General features: G+C 37.3%; 1 long non-coding RNA gene across 1 annotated transcript in view; it reads right to left on the reverse strand.

The window, feature by feature from the left end:
* Window positions 1-504: 504 nt before the first annotated feature.
* Window positions 505-12,241, reverse strand: part of LOC110363607 (uncharacterized) — a 113,803-nt gene continuing 102,066 nt past the window's right edge. Inside the window, exons 6-8 of the long non-coding RNA XR_010473960.1 lie at window positions 11,838-11,977; window positions 11,284-11,422; window positions 505-4,049 (exon numbers count right to left, since the gene is read on the reverse strand). This is a non-coding gene — a long non-coding RNA (uncharacterized LOC110363607). The remainder of the gene's footprint in view (window positions 4,050-11,283; window positions 11,423-11,837; window positions 11,978-12,241) is intronic.

The raw sequence follows: 12,241 nt of genomic DNA on the forward strand, positions 1-12,241 counted from the left end.
TTATGAGCTCTGTAAGCAGTAACACCACACAATTCCTTTTTGCCATTCTGTAATGCAGCTGCAAAATGAAATCACCAGCTCCATCTTATCATGGGGCTCCTGGCAGGAAATATTTATGACAGCTCAGGGGAAACTGTCTGTTTCTCTCTTCTTTCCTGGTGATCAGAGAATCACTCTGCAGCAAAGACAGGATACTTAAAAAAGCTGTTGCCCAAAGACGGGATGGGGAGCTACTAGTGCAAATGATGCTTAGGAATGAACCCATTAAAAAGAACAGAATAGAGTATTTTCAGTCGGAAGGGCCCTACAATGATCATCTAGTCCAACTGAAAGAAAAAAGCAAAATAAAAATTTCAGCTCTTAGCATCCTAATCTTTCTCTAAAATATCTGGGATTCAAAACTGTACAATGAGGAGACACCCTCAACTATTTGGATCCTCAACCATGTATTTAAGAATAAATCCATTTAAAAGAAGTGGAAGACATCAGAAGAGGGAAGTCCCTTCCATGGTGTCCCCACTGGGGGATGCTGTCACCGTCCCTGTGTGTTCCACATTTCAGATGTGATACAAGGTTCATTAGTCCAAGAAAATTGAACATGCAGTCCAAAAAAGCAAGGCCAGCTGCAAAGGAATAATTGTAAATAAGATGCAGGAGAAAGACTTTATAAAGAAACGCAATTAAGACTGGTATTGATGGATTAATCTTAAAGTGAGGACATGAAATTGTAGTTGATAACACGGGAAAAAAAACAGGTCAAAAGTGTCTTAAGGACCCACTTCCAGCCACCACTGGCTGGAGTGCCTGTCAGTGCACTCAAAAGCCCTGCAAGAAACACTTTAGACCAATATATTCAAAAAGCACTTTTATAGAACCACTGAGAGGAGGAGATAAAAATGGCAAATAGTGTAGCTATTATCTGGAATAATATACTTGAAGTGGAGAGATGAAAACCCAAAGGATCTTGAATGAACTGTCAGGAACCAAATGAAATGCTTAGCTAGGAAAATATTTCTTTTCAGTCTGGAAATTATATTAGCCAGATACGCCTCTCCTTCTGTGGGTGAAACTGGAAACAGGCATTCTTAGCACCCATTAAAAAAAAAATTAATGTGTGGATTTTTGCTTTGAGTAAAATTCTTTAGCTAACCAATATTACATTTATTTATCGAGTTTCCAAACTCCTTCGCTGCGCTCAGAATGACAACATATTGCAGATGACTGATGGTCCCTGAGCCTCCATTCGGAGCAGGACTGACCCATCCAAACAGGTCTCTGAGCAGGGAAGGAGATATTGCCCAAAAAAACTGCCAGAGCAGGACATGGACAAGATCTGCTTTCAGTCAAACCAGTCTTGAAGTCAAAGATATCACTATGGCTTTATCTGAAAGCAGAATTTGGTCTCAAATCTTCACTATATGCAAATTCCACCAGGATATTGCATAGTTAAGGTCTCTGAACACATTTAAAATAATCCTCTTTTGCTTTGTGTAATGAATAGAAGAGATGGAATTGCTTTCCCAGACTTTCTGAGGAAATTGAAGTGATGTGTTAAAGATTTAACAGCTTTTATTTCTCTTTTCAGATCTTAACCCAATATCAAATATTAAAGTACTAATATATTTAAGGAAACCAGAAGTTGCTGTTATAATTAATTTCCTTTCTGAGAAAAAGTATTGCCAACTTCTTTTGGAAAGAATGTGAGTAATCCTTTAAAAGAAAACCAGAGCAAATGTGTGTGCATGTATGAAGGCCTTTTTCTTCTTTTCCCTAAATCTCAACTATAAAGGCACATCGTTTATGTTGTACCTAAAGGCAAAGACACGTCGTCTGAAATGAGCACGTCATGCCACATCAGTAACATAAAAGTGTAATTTCTGAAATGTCTATCCAATTTATAAGATTTCTACCAAACCTGTACCTTCCTAAATAGGAGTGCAATTTCAGCACAGGTAACTACGTGTTACGCAATGAGCAATGGATTGGGAAGTACAGAGAAAGGGAGAGAAGCCCGGCACCAAAATATCCACACAACTATTTCACTTTTCTTTCAAGGACACTGTTAAAGTTACAGGCTTGTATTAATCCCCTGGAAAAGCATGTAGTGGCTTCACAAAGCAGTACTCATTATAGTCCATGCATATGTCTTTATGTCTTCATTACCTCTGTGGACATGCCAATTGGCTTCTGTTTTCTTTCAAGCTGGAGACAAAACAAGTCTTGCTAAGTATCTAAAATGACCTTTTTTTTTTGTTAAAGTCTAACTTCAATATTCTAAACAGCCATTTGTTTATGTTTTATTTATGGATTACTCTAAAAGACTAGTCATGCATTTAAATAATATCTGGTAGCTGCAGATTATAGAAAGAACTGTAAAACTACATTGGCTCCCTCAGAAACTCTCATGTAAAACCTGTGAACAAGGAAGGAAGAAAAAAGAAAATTTAAAGCAACTATTTTTCCATACCGTTGTTTTTAATCACCATAAGTGTTGCCATTTGTAAAGAGGGTTCATCTCCTTGCAGATACCCCTGGAAAAATGGACACACATTTGACATAAGGCTCATGCTGCAGAAAAGGATGAAGAGCAGAAAAAAATTACGCAAAAACATTTTTTTTCAGCAAAAAATTGTGTGATGTCCTGGGTGAAGGTGCCGGCTTGGGCTGCGCTGATTTGGCCTCACAGACACCCAGCAGGATGGAGAGAACGTGTTGGCCTCACTCCTTCTGAATAAGGGATCTTCAGTCCAGTGGATCCACACTTGACATCGGCCGCAACAAGGTATTGCTTTGGGGGTTGTTTTGTTTGGGTGGGTTGGGGTGTTGTTTATTTTTTTTTTTGCAGTATAACATTTTAGAGTGGGAAACAAATCCCGAAGAGTAGGAGCAGCCTTTGTGTGTGTTCAATATATGAAGGAGTTTAAAATTATTATTTTCTAGTTTGCTTGTTCATTCAAAAAGTCAATGGAGACATCTGGTGCTTTTGCAACTAGATGAGTATGCCAAAAATACAGTAATAATAATTAAAAAAAACCCAAACAAACCCTGAACAAAAACTTCCTCAGGGCCACAGCTGGAAGCAAAATGATGTTTGACATAAAAGTGACTAACCATGTCACCTGTTTTCACTTACCCTTTAGTATGCTGCAAAATAAGTATGTGACAAAGTAAACCCATCTAGTAAAAAACAATGTATCTGGAATATATTGGTTAGCTTATTTTTTTCCTCTCTCTTGTTCAACTTCATCAAAGATTCATTTAAAATACTAATGTTCTTCAGTCTATTATTTGAAGTTAAAAGAAGCATATGGTGCTTTGCGACTAAGGATAATTAGATTTCTTGTCTGGCTTCAGTATTATAGTTCGTTAATGCACTTTAATGGAGTTTACAAACAGAATAGGCAGAATAAATGGTAGGGTAGATTAAGAGGTTTAAAGTGATGAGGTTTGATTTTCTAGATTTCTCTTTTGGAATATCGCAACTGTTCTGTGGTCCATCTACTGCAGCATCCTTTGCTGCTTTAGGCATTGCTTGATGTTTCAGAAGAAAGTAGAATAATCCCACTGGTGATGGGAAGACCCGGCCATAACAGTATTTTCCTGCTAAGCACTGCAGTTAACTGTTGTGGCCTGAAGCACAAGGGTTTGTAGCCCCTTCATTATGTCTCTATTTAATGTTCAGTCAACACTCACTCCATCCGTACCAATGGCTAATCATTCCGTTTAAATACTTTTAAACTCCTCCCCTGTATATTAACTGAGAGCAATGAGTTCAACAACTTGCATGTGCACGGTCTAAAACCCTGTTCTTAGCCTAATTTTGTTTTGAATTTTTCAAGCTGAAATGGGTGCTAAACTATGTAAGTAATTAATAAGTTAAAGACTTAAAAATCTTAAATAATCCTATCTATTGACATGCAACTCCACACAAACATTGCCTAGACATTTTGACGTATCCTTTTCAACTCTTAGGCGGCCTTGAGAAAAAAAGGTTTGAGGCAAGATGTGAAACCACTGCTGTACATTTGCTGGGCTCATCTCCATCTCATCTGGAATTAAAAAAAGAATGCGTATGAGGAAACACAGTAAAATGCTCCATAAATTTACTATACCTAAATCAAAATGATTTTTTTTTTGACATTACATATTTTTGAAAAAAAAAAAAAGGAAATGTAAATTGATATATTAGGTTTTGGCTTTCAGCAAAACACCTGATTTGGTACAATGTGGAAAATTGTTATTTCAGGTAGAGATGATGATGATGAAGCCATCAGTTTGACATGGAAAAATATAACATGAGGTATTCAGTTGCATACTGCATATGGGCGGCTCTGTACGGTATTAGAATAAGAGCAACTGCAGCCTTTTTCTAGTGAAGATAATGAAATATTTAGATTACTGAATAAGTCTCAGAAGTGAGTTGCTGCATACATTGCTTGTTGTCCATGTCCAGATAAGGTGAACTCAGACTGGAATATGTACAGAGAAGGGGTAAAAGACCAGCAGATGAGGAGAGCTTGTTTACAAAATCATATTTGTTTCTGCTAAAACATTTGGCAGTGTTAGGTTAACAGCTGGACTCGATGATCTTAAAGGTCTCTTCTAACCAAAACGATTCTATGATTCCATGATTAAATGGGGGAGATACGCTTGCCCTTGATAATTTCATTTATGGAGGCGACGAGCAGTGTAGCCTTTTCAAATAATCAGAACTCAACGCATGGGTCGCAGTAGCAAGGCTTGCATTCAAGAGGAACAGCTTTCATTTCCTACTAAAATGAGAGTGAAAGATAACATTCCACTGCGATACATGTATTGCTAAGATACGGGAGTCAAATAAACTTCGGTCCTCTCTAAGGGAAGGGAAAATAGAGTCCTGCCTATACAGTGTATTCCCTTATTGCAGCATGACCCCAGCCTACACTGATTTAATCATTCAAATAGTATTGTATCATTTCCCTTATTTCTTGCCTAATTTCATTTTATGCTAAGAGTTTTGCATGCAGCCATTATTTTTGCATTGGCATACTTTTCAAAGACAGTCTATTCTTAAAATAAATTTATAAGATAAAACATTAGACCTTGGCCTGCTTGACTAACAGGACATAGGCAAAGTAATTTTTTATACTTCGCTGGTAATTTAGAATATTAGTAAGACATTGGCTATAAAGTTTTATGTGTCTTCTTATTTATATGCAGATCCACAGCTGATACACTTACGATGCAGCATACTCTGGGTTATTTGATATTGTTATCCTCCTCTTCCGAAATACACATTTTTTTTTGACTCACTAAGGTTTAGATAAATGCTTGCTACAGGGTCTTTGATTTTTAGTCATTAATGAAGTCTAGGTATGAGGCAGTGTAAGTAAACAGCCACTCATAAATGATAAAACTGCAGGATTTCATCCCTTCCTTGGAGAATACAGCAAAATTTCAAAGCTGTCTGTGGCCCATCTTATCCATCTGGTCTTCTTCATTTAGGATGGAAAATAACAAGATTGGTTCAAAAAACTTCAGAAATGGCTAAAGTGAGAAGCACACTGAGAAGAAACTAATAATAACTCTGCCGTTAAGCATTATACTGGTATTATACAAGCATCAACAGAAGCAGCTGCTGCATTCAGCGAGTCCTGAACTATATGTATAAGCTGAGCTCTCCAGAACAGATGTAGGGATACATCTATCCAATATTCTTCTTCTTCTATACAATAATACTAACAATATGTAGGATTTTAATTTCCTGATGTTTACACGAATACTTGCATTGAGTACTTATTCTGCTAGTCACTAATGATTCCCCAAGTCCTCCCCAGACAGACACATGGAGCCTTCAGCAGAGGGGTGCCCTTGAATTTCCCCTCAGAAAACAAAGAAGAAACCAGAAGTTGTCAGGAAAAATGAAACAAAAGCCAGAGCTTATAACGGCTGTTGTTGAAACCTGGCAACAAAGATTTTTAAAACTCAATTAAAAAAAAAAAGACAAAATAAATGTATCCATCTCTTGCCAGCTCGGCAGCATGGAAGCCAGGTTTGTTTAAGCTGAGGAATGGGCATGTTTGCCTTCAACTGTGTTGAAACAGGTGACAGATATTGTGCCAGAAATAATTTACTGACACAATTATTGCTTCTCCGAGTCAATGTTTGACCTAGACCTAGGGCTAAGTGTGTTTGCTCCCCTAACATAATCTCCAGCTATTTTTTTCCCCAAAGGTGAGGAAGTTTACAGTAAGAAAAAGAATTAATGTGCACAGGCACACAGAAAGTTTACAAGTTGGTGGCAATCCAAAGCTAAAAATACTTGAAGCACTGTGCAAGCACATGCACATACCTACTTGAGAGTCAGAGACTGTTTGCACAGCCAAAAACTTGTGGCATAGCACTTTAGTCTAGAAAAATCCTTCCTTCTTCTTCAGCTCCTTTCCAGCTGAGAGGCTGCATATAAATGCACCATGGCTGTCAAAACTGATCAGGGTCTTTGACAACAATTAACATTAACAAAATAGATACTGAGGCTATTTTTTTAAATATCTTTTGAAATTGTGGAAGGAAGATGTGTAGATCTACAGGAATGCACAGATTGATTTGAGGATTTGACCAAATAGACCTTTCCTATGTAAAAAGGTTTATAACTTCTTTTCAAATGATTTCTGCATTTGCAGAAGCTGCTAAATATCCCAGTGCCTCTCTTTGTAATTCTCTCTTTTAACATCTTCTTTCTCACTGTCTGTTATTTTTGTTTGCTAACTGTCCCTTCTTTTCCTATATACTTACTATATACCTTCCCACATACTTACTAAACCTCTGACCTCCTTTCATCCACCCATCTAGAATAAATGTAGTTAGAGAAGTATGTGGAATCCATTAAATTTGAGTAAAAATTATGACTGATACATACTCTCCAAGGGAAGGGACACTGCAGTTCTTGATACATTTTGCACTTAACTGAGTAATGCTAAATCTTCTTGCCATTCATCTTGTGTGATTTCACTATGTATTCATAATTTAATATATCATTTGCAGTTCTGTTTCTGTTAGTTTACTTCTTAGTAAACTACTTGAGGATTTTCATCCCAATGCCCTGGTTCTTCTTTGTACTAATACCATTACTCCCTCCTTCACTTTTTCCCCTTTCCTTTGGTGGCTTTTTTCCCCTCTTTTATATATCAAAAAGAATAGACTTAAGTATCCTCTTAGAAGACACTGCTTATGCAGAAAATAGATATTCATTACACACCTTTCTGATGTCAAAGATATACTATAGTATATTTTACTGTAATTGTTTTTGGCCTCTGTAAAGCAGCTTTCTTCCTATAATAGAAGTAGTACCTTCAGTTCAGTTAGATCAAAATTTACACCAACAATTTCTCCATGTCTGCTTGTTTCTTTCCAGCAGTGCTCTTGAGAGAATTACAGGAGTCTGCTGAATACCTGGAGTAGATGTAGATTATATGTACTTATCTGGATACTTTGAAGTGTGCTGGAATAGTCAGACCTTTGGTCAGAAACACATTTACATTATGACTCAGCCTTCTGACAACTGCTCCATTAGTAGATATTTGAAAAAAAAAGAATAAAGATTCTCATCTGACCCACTCATTTATATTCATCTGAAGAAGTGAGGCAAAAACAGGCCATGCTTTTGCACTCAGAAAAATATGTTAGATTCTCAGTCATGCAAAGGTTCTTCTACGATCCAGATGTGTCCACTCTCACTGAAATTGTTGCAGTGAAATGCAAACAAAAACAAATTTTAAATTATATTATTTTATTTCAAGGTAGTCAGAAAAACCTGAGTCCGTAATACATAAAAGAGTAATCAAAACTTAGTGAGGAGCAGTATAACTGACAGATTTTCTGCCAAGATGCAATGAAACTTTCTGCTGTAGCTGTTTATCTCACGTAGGTAGGAAACAACTTTCTTGGGAGAAAGCTCTGTGCCAAGCACAAAACCCTAACAGACTCCAGAAGGAAATAAGAACAATAATTAACTAAATCACCACTTTTCAAGGGAAATATGAATGGTTTCAACCTGGTTGCCTCAAATACAAATGCAAGCTAACATGAAAAATATGTGACTTTATGCAATGAGTTGAAGCCTATATAGGACAAAGAACTCTAAGCAATAGTTGAGGTCACTGATGATGAGAGAAGAAATGAGAGTCTTTAGAAGTCTGTATAAGTCTATATAAGACCTTCCAACGAGAGATATACAGCACCAAGAATTCACAGTCACTTACAAAACTCTTCTTGTGCCATCTGAATCTGTCAGTCATAGTGATGGGCTGGTTTGTTGTGGATTTCTTTTCCAAAACCACCCCTTACTGGGCACCATGACATTGCTCTGTGGGCAGGACTGGACCCTGCTGTGTTGCAGATGGTTAAAATTTAATCTCTATATGAAGCAAATTTGTGAAACTTCTTGAAAATGTGACTGTCAAGGGCACCCAGCTGATTTCGCGGTGGGAATATCTGAATAGCAAAACCCAACTTGTCTCGGAAGAGCAATTATGATTCATTGGTACAAGCATTTAAGAGAAGCTCAGTCGTAAATCCTAGCTGTAGTCAATGATGGTGAGCCTAGATTTAAAGCTTGACTTCTCGGTTGTCAGGGTGGATAATCTGAGGGCCTGAGTTCATGGCAGCAACCTCAGCTGGACAGTCTTGATGTATTAGCGGGCGATTCTGGAGGTAAGGCTGAGCTTCTATCTGACCTCAGAGCTAGCAGAATTAAGTTGTTCCCTAGAAGTGCGGCTGTTTGAGAACTGAACACAGATCATAGACATGCATATATTTGGTGTTTTTCAGAAGGTGAGGAAGGAGAGTGTTTTACGGGCTCAAACTCCAGATTTGTGAACCCAAAAGCTGTAGGACAGGGAAACTTTCAAAAAAAACGTAGTAAAATTGGAGGTGCAGAGTTCAGCATCTTCCACTTGTGAGACCTGCCAGTTCCAGAGGTAGCACAAAAAGATGCAGAGAAGGCATTTTTTTGAGACCTGGATGGAACAGGGACTTTTAAACATCATGTCTGATGTTAAACATGAAACAAAAAAGAGAATTCGGATTACAATGAGACATATTGTGTCTGCGCCAAAGCAGGATCAAAGGAAGAACTGTATTATCTTGGAAAGCTTTAGACCTGGCAGTTGAATAAAGTGGATATTCTTCAAAAAATTTCTTGGGGAAAAAAAAAATGCAGAATTTGAGCTTTATCTCTCATGCAACCCAAGAATGTAGGTCTTTTACTTCTTTTTCTAGATTAAATCCTGTTACATGGCTGCCTTTGGAAGGATTTAATTGCTCCAAGGATTCATGCTTATATAGCATTCTTCACCTCCTAAAATCAGCCCAAGACCTAGTTTAGCAGTGTTACCCTTTGACAGGAATATTTCATGCCCTGTGTAAAGTGAGTGAGGACTTTGCTCATTCACTTGTCAACACATATGAATCCTGGCCAAAATAAATGTCCTGTCTTATTGGCAGGGACCGCTAAAAAAATCTCAGTCTTATTGAGGGGATTGCAAATGAAGGGCTTTCCCAGCTCCAGCAATTATTTTATTCCAAAGGCTGGAATATTTTGGAGCAAAATGTGGAGATCATGACAACAGTTATTGGCTGCTGCTGCCCATATTATGTCTCTTTTATGGGCAAATAATAGCTCCAAATCTCTGCTTTGAAATAAGAAGATAAGTGTTGTCTTCTGCACTGGTGGACGGTTAACAGAATAGAGCCAGAAATGTGTCCATGAAAAATAAGCTGAAGGTTTCTGAGGGCTCACAGAGGTAATAACAAGAGAAAAAGGACAAAAGAAAAAGTATTTTCAGTTTTCAAGGTCTTAATTTTTGCAGTGCCACATTTTTCACAAAGTGCTTCATATTAGTCCAGTGAGGGATTTTTTGGTTTGCTATGAACTTTGGCAGAGCTGAGACCACACTGCAAAAGTTGACAATGTAGTGGAAAACAGAAAAACAGGAATTCACATGGATTTCTCCCACTATTACTAAATATTCTTAAGTGAAAAATATGTGTTTTTTGTTGGTTAGGTTTACTCTAATTATTTCTGCAAATTTATCACTTCTCTGTTCTGCTTTGGTTAACAAGTGATTCTACTTGCAGATCAGCCTGAAACGCATGAAATAAATGTGAGCATCCAATTTTCTAAATTAACATTTTGAAAACATTCCATACTTCTTCTTGATAAAGTTAGAACCCGTTATTTATTTTATTTTGTAAGACAAAGCTAATTTGTTATTTACTGTGAACTGAGCAGATTCAGATAGTTCCATCTCAAACTGCCATTGAAAACAAAATTCAGTCATTACAATTTCCATATTCTGAATATAATCATCCATGACACAAATGAAGAACAAGTAAAAATGGAGAGATACAGTGAACTCTTTCTCTGGAAATCCGAAAAGGTCCATTTTTTACCATGAAAAAAAGATGTACTTGTGGTTCCATAGAAGTAGCTGCATGATTAATAGAAATACATTTTGATATCATTATTTGGATATTGTCAGGGTGCAGTTACAAAGCTTTTGTAATATTTATGAGTCAGTGACTGTACAGACCAGCGCTTCCTGTTGATTAATTGTATTAGACAATGATGTGAGCAGAGGTGAGAAAGATGCTGCCAAGAAAGACACAAGATAGCAATGAGAACTACAAAATAAATACCTAAGGATGCACTGATGCACTTAAAATGATGTAGATGCCAATATATTTTGTATCACCTATGCCAATTTCAATGAGAATGCATCAAAGAATAAAGCATGACTCTATGTTTAATGACTGGAGTGAGAAAATGAAGATATTTTGTTGGTTGACAGACACTGACATCAAAATCTCTCCCTGTAAAAATAATACAAAGATTATAAAGAAAGTATAAAATTTGGCTGGTTTTGAACTTTCATAGGATATATCCTTCAAATCTAACATAAAATATACAGTAATAGATTTCTTTTTGGTAGAATATTTTTAATCTTGCAACTGACTCCAGTTGCATCCAAAACCCTCCCGAAGTCAAGTTCATAGTTCATTGCAGAGCAGGGCCTGATATTTTCAATGTGGCTGGTGGGCTGCTGCAAACAGGGACAATACATATTTTTCTACTGTGCACTGTCACCATGCTTAAAGGTTTTTGGACATCTTAGGGCAAATTCTGTCTTCAGATAAATGTGTACTAAATCCAATTTTTACTTTGAAGATCTATTTTAGTGTTGCTAAACATATAATGTCTTCTGCTACTTTGTTTATTTTACTTACATAAGCACTTGCACTTACCCACATATATTCACAGTTGCCTTAGCAGTGTTGGTTATGCAGAATTTATGAATTCTGGGTAGAGGGCTAAAATGGTTCATTAATTGGATGCTTCGATAGATACTGAGTCCCGTGTAGTCTGTCACTTGCACCATTTTCTCTAGAGATAAGAGAAAACAGTTGAAGCTTGATAACAGTACTGGCACATGGATCTCCATCAGATCTGAAACATGCCCGCTGTTTTGGGCACAGAATCACAGGGGAACACTTAACTGACCTCCTGAGGGTGATCTGGGAATAATTTTTAAATGGTCTTTGAAATGATAAAGAATCCCTGTGTGAGGCATTTAAAAAAAAAAAAAAAGCTTTAGGTTGGAGGAAAGAACTAAAAAGGAGAAGCGATATTTTAATTATAGATAGCTCCCGATCAACCATGAGAGCAGCAAGAGAAGGAAACTCACAGGTGAGGTGAGATAATGGATACTTGCTTAACAGAAAAGAAACAAGATACAGGAGAGACTGTTAAGATCAAGGTCTATGTGTAAAAGTAATGGAGAAAATGAAGAAATACCTACATGTTTTTATTACGAAATCCAGATTGATGTCTTTGTCACCGCAGCCAAAGCAAGAGCAACTAATGAGCATCTCCAGCCAGATGGCGGCTTCTTTTGAAGTGCTGTATGTCTGTCTTCAGCCATTCGTTCTAGAGGAGTGACTTTGAAAACAAAAAAAATCTAGTTTAAATATTCACCCTAAAGAAAGGTATCAATGCAAAGAGGGTTTGCAGGCTGGGGTCCCAGGTGCGTTGATGGGACCCCCTGCAACAGCCACGTGGATCCTGGTTTCCAAGGATGGGTGGCCAACAGCAAAGTATTCAGTAAGGAAACGTCTTCAAAGCAAAAGGAAGCTGCTCATCCACCTCGTTTTTGATATAGAGAAGTTTGAAGACATTCATATTTGATGGGGTGAGACCCCAACG

Source organism: Columba livia, chromosome 7 (genome assembly GCF_036013475.1).
Source record: "Columba livia isolate bColLiv1 breed racing homer chromosome 7, bColLiv1.pat.W.v2, whole genome shotgun sequence".
In the NCBI taxonomy this organism is placed as follows: Eukaryota; Metazoa; Chordata; class Aves; order Columbiformes; family Columbidae; genus Columba; species Columba livia.